General features: G+C 39.7%; 1 pseudogene; it reads right to left on the bottom strand.

The window, feature by feature from the left end:
- Positions 1-3444: 3444 nt before the first annotated feature.
- Positions 3445-4117, bottom strand: LOC113914617 (annotated as a pseudogene).
- Between the last annotated feature and the right edge of the window lie 8054 nt (positions 4118-12171).

The raw sequence follows: 12171 nt of genomic DNA, 5'->3' as shown, positions 1-12171 counted from the left end.
TTAATGAGAATGTTTGCTTGATGTTGCCCAAGAGATCCCTTAACGTATCCTCGTTTAAAAAAATTCCTTTTTTCTTTTTGCAGTACAGCTTGGGTGCTTATTATTACTCTATCTTCCGGATCACTAATCCATGCACCTACTAATCTGTTGATTCTGTCTAGGGTATTTTGCACTTCAGTTATTATATTCTTCAACCCTGATTACTTCTTTTTTTTTTTAAAGATTTTATTTATTTATTTGAGAGAGAGAGAATGAGAGATAGAGAGCACGAGAGGGAAGAGGGTCAGAGGGAGAAGCAGACTCCCCGCTGAGCAGGGAGCCCGATGCGGGACTCGATCCCGGGACTCCAGGATCATGACCTGAGCCGAAGGCAGTTGCTTAACCAACTGAGCCACCCAGGCGCCCCTGATTACTTCTTTTTAATATCTTCCATTATTTGTTGATGTTCTCACTGAGTTTTTCTACTTGTCTCTCCTATCCAGTAAGCATTTTTATGATCATTACTTTAAACTCTTTATCAGGCATATTGCTTATCTCTCCTTCATTTAGTACTCTTTTCTGAGTTTTTTTTGTTGCTGTTGTTCTTTCATTTAGAGCATTTTCTGTCTCCCCATTTTGCTTGACTTTCTGTGCTTGTTTCTATAAATTAGATGGGACAGCTACTTCTCCTAAACTTAAAGAATAGTCTTATGTTTTGTCATCCCCTGTGTAGACTATGTATGCCTGGTGACATGGCTGGAGCAAGGGTGCTCCTGGGGCTCTCCATGCAGAAGGGCAGGATGGCTGAAGTGGGTTCAAGCTGCAGAGTTCTGGGGCTCTTTACACAGGGAGTTCTCTGGCATGGTAGTTGAGGCTGAAAAAGGTTCAAGACAGGATGTCCCAGGGCTCTGTGGTAAACACACCCAATCACTCTGCAAATTATGTAGATGTGATAAATTTTTAAAAAGTCCACTTAAAAGTGATATTAAATTCCTAATAATTTTATACTCCATATTGGCTTAGCAAATACATGCTATAGCTCTATCATGAAGAGAGGGCAATGATTTTTTTTTTTGTCTTTGAAGAGAATCCTCCTTCTCAAAAAAAGACTGAAATCAACTATGATAATGACCATTATAAAAGGTCTGTAAAGAGCTCATTTGGTTCTATTTAGTAAAATTTAAAATATCCAAACCCTGGGCTGTGCAATTCCACCCTTTTTCCAGAGGACACATACAAGAATGTTCATTTTTGTACTGATACTAATGCTGGAAACAATTCAAATGTCCATCAACAGACAAATGTAAATTGTGTAACCTTTCAGTTGAATATATGCAGCAGTTAAAATGATCTAAAAGTAAGCCCTAGCATGGTTAAACTTCAGGAACACGGTATGCAATGAAAAAGTAAGTTGCAAAATGATGTGTATAGTATGATGCTATTTCTATAAAGTATGAAAGCCCAGAAATAGTGCAACATTAATTATTAGAGGTAAACCTATTATAAATATGGTATAAAAAAAACATGGAAGGGTCTGAAACATAAATTTTCCTGGGAAGGAGAGAGAAATGGGACCAGGAAGTACCCCAAAATCTTTAAAAGTAAATTTAAAAAATCTGCCATAAATATGTGAATTTGTTATATGAATTTTTCATACTTACATGTATGGTTGAATTCATACTACAAAATTAAGAAAAAAATAATACAACATGATTATAAAACAAACAGTCCTTTGTTTTTCCTTTACACTTCCTATTTCTGTTTCCTAGAGTCAGCTGCTCTGAAATTCTTTCCACAATCATGACTATATTTTTAAATAATGTGCTTTTGCATATGTTTTGTATTTATGAAATTTAGACTCCCCAATCCCATGTCCACTCTTCCTCTCCTTTTAAAATAAAAAAACCCATGTCTCACAGTTTGGGATTAAATCAATAGTCAATGTTTATTATAACCATATAAATATTGCTGATGGCTGAGCCCAATAGTACCTTTGTGGTACTATCTTTTAATTTCTCTGTAGTTATTCATTGAATTACATTTTTATTTACTGATTTTCTGTATACTTATTGGTAATATTCTCAACAGGTATATAGAGTGCCTGTTCACAAATTTTCCAAATGCTTTAACAAAATAATTGATTTATTTCCCTGGAGGCCCGCCCCACCTCCTGTAGGTCTGTTTCCTCCTGCTCCATTACAAACTAACACCTCTTTAAGCCTGGAACCTACTTCCCTCCTCACACCAAAACCTTGCATTAGAGTTCTTATTTCTTGGATTCTCTGTTTTCTGTTTTCCTTCTTCTAGATTTTTTTCTCTGAATTTGGGTAGAACAAATCTTTAATAGCTTCCCGAGAAAAGAAAGCTGCTTGGGAGGTAAAATTTTTGAGAACTTACTTATTGGGTTGATGGGTTGGCTGGATAGAGAATTCCAGGGGGAAATAATTTTCCTCAGAATTTTGAAGATGTTGCTCAACAATCAAATACCGATTCCAGTTTTGCTTTTTTACTTGTATGTGTGTGTATTGTTTTTCCTTGCTGTTTTTAGGATCTTCTCCTTCCTTCTGGTGCTCTGAACTTTAATGGTGATGTGACAATTATGAACACCACTTCTCTATGTGTCAGGCATTTTGGGGGCTCTTTCTGCTGCAGACAAGGGAAATTTGTGGATTTTGTTTTGTAATTTCCTCTACTTTACCTTTCCTTTTTTTTTTGACAACTTGCATCATTTATTCAGTGCTATATTAAACAGTGTATTGGAAGATAGATTAACTAATAGCTCCAAGCCTCCTAACAGTTTAAATGAGAATTACAAAATGTTTGAGACCCTATTTTGGAATACAAAGGGTGTTTGACTTCCAATTTCCATTCTCTGTAGAACAAGAACAGGTCATTCCTTTATGGACGTGCATAAAATACATCACATTTTCTGTTCTGCTGATGCTATAAATTCAATACCAATTCTCCAGCCACATCAGTTATGAGCATAAAGTATATCATGTAACCTCAAATCTCTAACAGTGGAAGGCTTAAGAAAAGACTGGATGCTAGAATAATGCTGCTTCCTTTGATGTGACAACTGAGCATCCATCTCCCTCCCCCTCCCCCTCAGATGATTTCCTCAGCGTGTTAGAGCAGTGAGGAATGGTTTTAGTCTCATAACCAAGATAGAGTGAAGACATTGGCCACATAATACACATGCTCCATTTTTTTAAAAATTCTGAATCTTGAGCAACTGTTCTCTTGTAACTACTTTACAGTTTCTAAAAGCAGTTATTGTCCAAAGCTGGAAGAACTTAAGTCTTCTCAGATGAGCATGTGAATGAATGGAGGGAGGTAAACAAAAAATAAAATTAAAAAAGATGAGGTCTGATAGGGGAGCAGCCGATAAGAAAATCAAAAAAGGAACAGTAATTTAAAGTTTATTCCAGCTATAATGGAGATTATTCTGACTTTAAGGTAGCATCACATGGCATACTTCTGAGTCCATTCCCGAGATATTCTTTTGTACTTATCTCTGTTTTATAGATCCGTGCAATCTCTGGCACTAGGGGGTCATCTGGGTTTGGATCACATAGCAGTGAACAAATGGATAAAAGAACTTTAGAAATAGTTAAAGCAGGAGACCACTGTGATCTTAGAATATCGAGACAAAAGCTGCCATTACTGTTAATATTTGGATGATAAATTCTTGTTGTAAATGCAACCTTAGGTGGTTTGAAGGGGTAGTCTGTAGGAAAATGAATTGTCAAAAAGAATACACTGCCTTGATATGGGCTGTCATTAGGTCCCATAATTGTGGCTTGCCAATGAAACATATCATCCCCAACTGGACCTGCAGAACATTGTGCTGGAGGGTCACGGGTCAAATCACTAAGTTCCTTATTAATCCGTTTCAGCGCCATAGTCTGTGCTTTTCGTCTGGCTCCTCACTCTCTCGGTGTGTGCTCAAAGGTCTGGCCAAAACTCTTGATTATCCGGGCGGCAGGGAAGGATTGTCTCTTTGTCTCACACCGGCTCTGCCAGACACAGGCGCAGAGGGGCCGGGGCCTCCCTCAAGCTGCGGCCTCGTCCTCCTCCCCGCGCGGCAGCTGGTGCCTCCCCGGCCCTACGGGGTTCACGCGCATGACACAGCCACAAGATGTCCGCTCTGACGGAACTCTACTTTTCCTTTCTTTCTGGAACTCCTGTTAATGGGATATTGGACATCTTGGATCAATTCTCTTAACTCATTTTCTTTTTTTTTCTCTTTTGTATAGTATTTTATAAATTTGCCTTCTAAATTATCTTCCAATACTTTTATTTCTCTTTCTGATATATTATTTCCAAGTGCTAACTTTTGGTCTCTGGCTTTTTTTAAATATATTTTTTAACTTTTTTTCATGATGTAGTGTCTTACTTTCTGAGAAAAATAATTTTTCATATTCAATTAAAAAAATTTTCCCCTTAATATTTTATGTTCATAACTGGTGATACCAAATGTTCTTATTTAAGAGGGAGGCATTCAAAGCCATGGGAAGATGTGTGGGAAAGTGGGCTTTACAGTGCAGTGGCTGGATAGCCAGCCAGCCTTCTCAGTTGGAGGCCCCCAATGTCAGCCTCTAGAGATCTTGTCCTTGGTGCTTTGTCTCTGTCATCTCTTGCCCCTAGAGGATACAGTCCATGAGAGGGAGTCAATGGCCTGTTTCTGTTGAGTACTCCAGCCCAGCTTTTTGCGTGTGCCCAAGTCAAGCCACTATTGCCCAGTTTCTCCAGACTGTGAAACTTGTTCTTCTGTAGGGCCTGTGAGACTTATTCTTGTGCGTGGGAAGGGGCCCTGGGTATCTGATTTTCAGGCTCATGTCTTACCACAAGTCTTCACTGATACTTGGTCTCTCCAATTCCTGAGCCTCCCTAAGTTTTGCTGGGCATTTTGACTTCTTTCTGCATTATGTTTAGGGTTTCATAACTTCTGCCTATTGGTCACCACTCCTGTGTCAGCAACAAAAAAGAATTAGAAAAAAGAACAGCTATTAGGAAATGCCATTTATTTTATTCTTCATTTATTGGGGTTTTAGGGAATATAAATAATCTGTGAGGCATACAGACTACAGACATCAAAAGTGTGCTTATGCTTAGAATTGCAATCAGGGAGTACAGGTTTATAAAGGCAAAATCCACAAGGTTACATTACTTGTTTTGAAAGAATTCTGATTGGTGCTGCCAGAGGTAAACTGACTATCTAATTAATGCATGATTGGCTATTTAGCTAGCAGTTGTTACATTGTCTCTAGTCCAGTCCAAATTAGAATGTGTTCCAGGAGGCAGGCAGTCTTGGTGCAACTGAAAAGTTGCAGTTGACAAAGTCAAGAGTTCTTGGTGTTCCAAAAATTGAAATAGGAGATGTGTATAAGCCCTGCTTCCTGAACGTCTTCCCTGCCCTATTTTGAATGACTCTCTTAGCAATGCTTGCTTCACTTTGGAATTTTCTTTTACATCACCTCCTTTGAATCTTAATGGCAATAAAGCATTGATGATCCATTTTTATGATTGTGTAAGCCCATTTCACTGCTAGAGTGGTTGGCAACCTGCTTTGGGTCCATCATGTACTGCGGAGGAGAGAGCTTTATGTTCATTGATATTTGTTATGTTCAACAAGCATGCTAGGTGAAAGTCTTTGGCCACAGTTGAGTAACAAGGAGGTTTGAGGAAATAAGGTGTAGACATCAACTTGGGTTCTCATTTCCTTTAGTCAAAGGGTAACCATTCTGATGAATGGTTTTGAGTTTGACATTTTAAGTAGTAGTACAACAACAACCAGAAATACATGGCACATGAAATTTGAAAATAGTAAATGAGGCACAAATTAAAATAATCAACAATATAATTTTTTTTTTATTTTTTTTTTAAGATTTTATTTATTTGAGAGAGAGAATATGAGAGAGAGAGAGCACATGAGAGGGGGGAGGGTCAGAGGGAGAAGCAGACTCCCTGCCGAGCAGGGACCCCGATGTGGGACTCGATCCCGGGACTCCAGGATCATGACCTGAGCCGAAGGCAGTCGCCCAACCGACTGAGCCACCCAGGCGCCCAATCAACAATATAATTTGAAAACCTGAATGCAAGAGAGCTCCAAGTCAGGAAGTAAGCCAGTTCAAAACATAAGAAAACCTAGGTCTGAACCATCCTGGGGTAAGATTTGTGAAAATTAATAAATGTAAACCTCACTAAAGTAGACTAGGGATGCAAGAAGGGGGAGTCCTATCACTCAGTGTCAATTATAGGCCCTAATAGGGAAAGATGGACAAACGCGTCTCCTATGAAAAATCTACTACCCATGCAACTCAACCAGTGAGAAGCCATCATCACCCTGAACTCTATTTTTTTCCCCATAGACTTTCATTCAGAACAACCCCTCCCAACTTCCTCCTTCCTTTCCATAAAATAATGTTCTTCTCTATTATTCATCTCACCTATGGATTTTCCATAACTGCTTGTCCCGAATTGAAATTTTCTTACTCCCTAACAAACCCATTTTTTTTTTTTGCTGGTAAAATAGAAGTTATTTTTAAGATTAACATTATGGAATGATCAGAAAGAGGAGCAAACAGGAGCTTGTACGCACAGGCTAACTGGGTTCACCGATTTTTTGTTGACCCCAGAATTTGAAGGTAAATTTTCTCCTGGATTTTGAACTCTGCTTGCTTTGTGTTTCAGCTCTCCAGGTTTTCTTCAAGATCTGTTTTAAGGCCTTGTCCTATCTGAGAGTACTAATTTGGTCTTCAGTCGATTCCTTTTTGGACCCAGACTATTCCTATTGGAACTGTTGTGCTGGCCGTTGGTCAGATTCCTTTCAGAACAGACTGTTCCTGTTAATACTGTGCTGTTTAGTAATTTTCCTTTTGCTCTAAAGAGCAATCCCTAAGAAACGGAATCCCAGACCTCAAAATGTTTTGAGCACCACCTACTTCTCCTCCTTCAGCAACTAGACCCTGTAGTACAGGCAAAACCCCTTTGCCTCAGAGCCATTTCTGCCATTGCCTTTATTTAAGACCACTGAAGAAATAATCATGGGCTTCCCTTTAACTATCTTTGTATTCAGGCTAAGGACAAAACTACAAACATTTATATTGAAAGTCAGTATGCCTTTTTGGTGCTCGTGACTTTGGTGCTCGTGGAACCAATGAAATTTTTGTTGTTTTACCTCTAATGGGGATAAATTAAAAATGGTTCCTATGTCCAAAATGTATCAGATGCCATACTTTTACAGGTGGCTCTGGACCTTCCAGACTCTTCACTAGAGTCCTAAAGGAAACCACTTCACTGACATTTCTGCCTGAAATGATGCTCTCAAGGAAACCAATAGCCAAATCTCTGTCATGATCCAAAGAGGTGTTCTTCCAAATAATATTATCTGACAAGATTATCTTGACAATAATAAAATTGACAAGAGATATCTAATAATTGATAGTTTAATAAAAAGAAGTCTACTTTTGGCCAAATAATATTGGTGGGGAAGTATTAACAAGGCCACCAGAAGTGCTCACCTCATTTGTCCCACCCAACCAAAATATAGTCCAGGGAAACCTGTTCACAAAGATGGATTTCAGAATGTTTTTTAGTCATGGTTTGCATGGTTTCTCACTGGACTGAAGCTTTCCCTTGTACATAGGCCACTGCTACTTCCATAGCTACAGATTCTGTCAGAAAAAAATTATCTTTACTTGGGGACTTCCTTTGAACTTAATAGTGATAGGGGAAATCATTGTACTGGTTGGGTGCTTTGACAGTCTTTTTTGTTTGGCTGGTTTTACTACACTTTTTTTTGTGCATATTGTCCTCACTCCTTAGGGTTAGTTGAACACACAAATGACACTATGAAGACTCAATTAGCAAAATTTGTAGCAACCCTCCAAGTATCTTGGCCAAAAATACTATTACTCCCTCTAAATCTCAGCTCCATTCCCTTTGAAACTCAGACTCTCATCTTTTGAGATGGTCAGAGGGCATCCAGTCCCTGGAAGCTCCTCCCTCCTCTGACCCACAGCTGATAGAAGGAGATATACTTCAATATTATAAACACCTAATTACTTCTATTAAAAATAACCATGCTTTGGTTGAGCAATCTTTTCACTCCCGGGAGATAACCACCATAAGCATCATACCATGCAACCTGGAGATTTCATTTGTTGCAAAAGACACCTCCACAAAGAATCTTTTCAATCTTTATAGAAAGGCTCTTCAAAGAAACTGCTAATTAGTCCTTGTGCCATCCAACTCCAAGGAATAGACTCTTGGATTCATGTGACAAATTTAAAGAAAGTACCAAACCCTGATTGGGCCTGCACACCAGCTGGTGACCTAAAAGTAAAGATTTCCTGGAATTGAAGCAGATGACATCTGATGAACCACTTTCTCAAGATGTCCAGACCAGGCTTGTATACCTTTTCCTCACTGTTTGCTTCTACTATCTCTTTCATGGAAGGGACCTGCTTTGTGTGCATTTCCCAAACCATTGCAAAAGGAGGAAACCTCTTTTGATTGTGGCCTTTCGGAAATAGCCTCATCATGACCCCAGGACAAATTATTTCTTTACTTCCTTTTTCTGAAGGGTTAGAAAGTTCAGATTTCACAAGTCTTATTTGACTCTGGATTCTTAATCCAAATTTATGGTCTCTGAATTTGCAACCTTACAGACTATGTCATTGGATAACATTTGTTTACAAACAGTTTTTTTGAAATAATACTGTTTTAATGCTGTTTTTTGAAGTTTTGCTATTTTTGCAAAAACTTCATTAGCTATTGCTTCATGTTTATGCCTGCACTGTATTTTTCCAAATGCACTCAGTTAATTCTTTCAGTGTGCTCTTACAGTATTCACAGTGGGTAGAAGACATACATGACTCTGGGTTTGCCCCTTGCTGGAGAATTCTTCTCCCCTAAGTTAGCATCTTTCAGCTGGCTACATTCAGATCTAGGGTCCTGATTTAGAACCATCATACAATTTGGAATTGTTGTTAGTTCTTCTGTTTTGAAAAATGATGTCCCCAATAAGGAGATGGTCTCCAACACTAATGACCTTGAGAAGATATGGACCTTAGATGGTAAGTGCCTGAGTATGAGCTTTCTCATTACCCAAATGGGGACTTAAGTGGTTTTCAACTGTTATGCACTCTGATATAGGACATGACAACCAGGAAGATCTGTCCTGGCATCTAGGGATAAAACCAGTAAATAAAGAAAACCTGACTCTTGATTAGTGATGCTTGGGAACAAAAATCCTGATCAAAAAGGGAGACCCTCACTAAAGTGGACTTGAGATAGTAGAAGTGGGAGCCATACCACTCAATGCCAGTTAGAGGAAGAATTATCAACTGCAGACCCCTAACAGAAGAATGCACAACAGAAAAGAATTCTCAATTGCTGGCCCCAATAGGGAACAATGTACATTGCATCTCCTATGAGAAATCAACCACCCCTGCAACACAGCCAATGAAAAACTGTCATCACCCTGAACTCTTGCTTTTCTCCAAAGGACTTTCATTCAAAACAACCTCTCCCCACTTCCTCCTTCTCCATAAAATAAAATTTCTCTGCTGTGTTTGTGGAACTAACTTGCCCTATGCTTTTGCCATAACTTGCTTGTCTCAAATTGCAATTCTTTGTTATTCCTGAAAAAAAACACTTTTTGCTGTTAAGATAACTGATTCTTTTAAGGTTAATAGCTCATATGTCCCTTTAAGAATCTAACTAGTTATTATGTTAAAGAAAAAAGATAGTAGGAAGGGTAAAATGAATGGGGGGGAATTGGAGGGTGAGACGAACCATGAGAGACTATAGACTGAGAAACAGAGGGTTCTAGAGGGGAGAGGGGTGGGAGGACAGGTTAGTCTGGTGATGGGTATTAAAGAGGGCATGTATTGAGTAGAGCACTGGGTGTTATACGCCAACAGTGAATCATAGAACTAATGATGTAATGTATGGTGAGTAACATAACATAATAAAATTAAAAAATAATCTAGTTTTTTTTAAAGATTTTATTTATTTATTCATGAGAGACAGAGGGGGGTAGAGAGAGAGAGAGAGAGAGAGAAGCAGAGGGAGAAGCAGTCTCCCAAGGAGAAGGGAGCCCAATGCGGGACTCAATCCCAGGACCCTGGGATCATGACCTGAGCTGAAGGCAGATGCTTAACCATCTGAGCCACCCAGGCACCCAAAGGAATCTAGTTTGAGTAACTTAGTGGTTTCTAGTTCTACTTGTTGTGAGGTATTTATTCAAGTATAGCAAGAGGTATTAGCTATGTTAATACTCCACCTGGGCTGTGAGTAAATAATCTAATGGAATCCTGTTGTTGAGGGCCACTTGAGCTAAGGAATATACTGATCTTTGTTGGTCTCTGGGGGTGGAGTAACCTCTTCTGTTAACAATTCTGTAAGATTTCTCATAACTTCAACGTTGGCTGTGCCTATTCTAAGCCCTGAACCTAAGTTTCTAAGTATTAGTTAGACTGATTTCTGGTGGAATATCTGGCAGGAAGTTAGCAGCCTTGGCTGGTCATAGCTATTGTCTTCATATCTAGAAGATTCCCCAAAACACAAGCCACCAAGGCCTCTCCAACTATCAAGACATATATAAGCCCAAGGTGGATGATTATATCTACAAACAAAAATACATCAAGTACACAGAGAAAGCCAGACATGCTGAGAGTATTTATAGAATAATTAACAGACAATGGCAGAGAAAGCAAACACAAGCCAGAGATCAGTCTTAAGGAGTTGGCCACAAGTTTCATTAAGTTGGCAAGCTTGGGAAAGGGGGGTGGCCAAGGGAATACCACTGGATAAGCAAGTTTTACAGAGTGGTGAATTATTACCAAGAAAAGATGAGACTGTGCATTTGTGTTGCAGATACAAGTAAGAACCTAGAATCTGTCTTCCAGGACTTTAATGGTCATTATTGTAGGGCAAGGGGGAAGGTAGATAAGGTATCAAGAGAAAGCATGGAATAGGAGTTTGGGGACTGAAAGCTTTGACTCAGTAGGTTATAGCAGAAGGCTCCTTAACAGAAGTTATGGAAAGTTGGGAACATCTGAGAAGTTAGAGATAGGTGTAACTATTGGTCACTTTTTTTTTTTTTTTGAGAACTTTTAGTAGGAGAATGATGGCAGATTGATGGATTGACACATCTGAATAAAAACATAATCCTTCTAGGTACCAAAGGAGATGAGAGCAGGGAGAATATCTAGTAAGATGGCGGGGGAGTAGGAGACCTAAATTTTGTCTGGTCCCAGGAATTCAGCTAGATAGGGATTAAACAATTCTGAACACCTACGAACTCAACAGGAAATGGAAGAAAAGAATAGCAGCAACTCTCTGAACAGAAAAGCGACCACTTTCTGGAAGGTAGGACGTGTGGAGAAGTGAATCCGAGGTGATATTCGGGAAGATAGATGGTGGGGGAAGGGGCCTCCATCAGCCACTGCTGGCAAGTGATAGAGCAGCAGAGCACAAAATCAGGACTTTTAGAAGTCTGCTCTGCTGAAGACTGTTGAATCACAGATCTGTACTTCTGAAACAAATAATGCAACATATGTTAAGAAAAAAGAAAAAGAAGAAGATAGCAGGAGGGGAAGAATGAAGGGGAGTAAGTCAGAGGGGGAGACGAACCATGAAAGATGATGGACTCTGAAAAACAAACTGAGGTAGAACCCTCAGAGGGGAGGAGGGTAGGGGGATGGGTTAGCCTGGTGATGGGTATTAAAGAGGGCACATTCTGCGTGGAGCACTGGGTGTTATGCACAAACAATGAATCATGGAACACTACATCAAAAACTAATGATGTAGGGCGCCTGGGTGGCTCAGTCGTTAAGCTTCTGCCTTCGGCTCAGGTCACGATCCCAGGGTCCTGGGATCGAGTCCCACATCGGGCTCCCTGCTCAGCGGGAAGCCTGCTTCTCCCTCTCCCACTCCCCCTGCTTGTGTTCCTGCTCTCACTGTCTCTCTCTGTCAAATAAATAAATAAAATCTTAAAAAAAACTAATGATGTAATATATGGTGATTAACATAACAATAAAAAAGTCTGCTCTACTAAGGGACGTCATTCCAGTGGCTAAGCGGGGGGTGGAACCCTTGCTGGGACAGCGTGGTCTCGGGACTCTTGGGATCACAGAAAGACCAGGGGTGCCTGAGTGCAACAGAGCTCCCAGGTATCAA

Source organism: Zalophus californianus, chromosome 11 (assembly GCF_009762305.2).
Source record: "Zalophus californianus isolate mZalCal1 chromosome 11, mZalCal1.pri.v2, whole genome shotgun sequence".
NCBI classification, from domain to species: domain Eukaryota; kingdom Metazoa; phylum Chordata; class Mammalia; order Carnivora; family Otariidae; genus Zalophus; species Zalophus californianus.
Note: the sequence above shows the minus strand (reverse complement) of the source record. Positions and strands in the feature narration are given on the sequence as shown.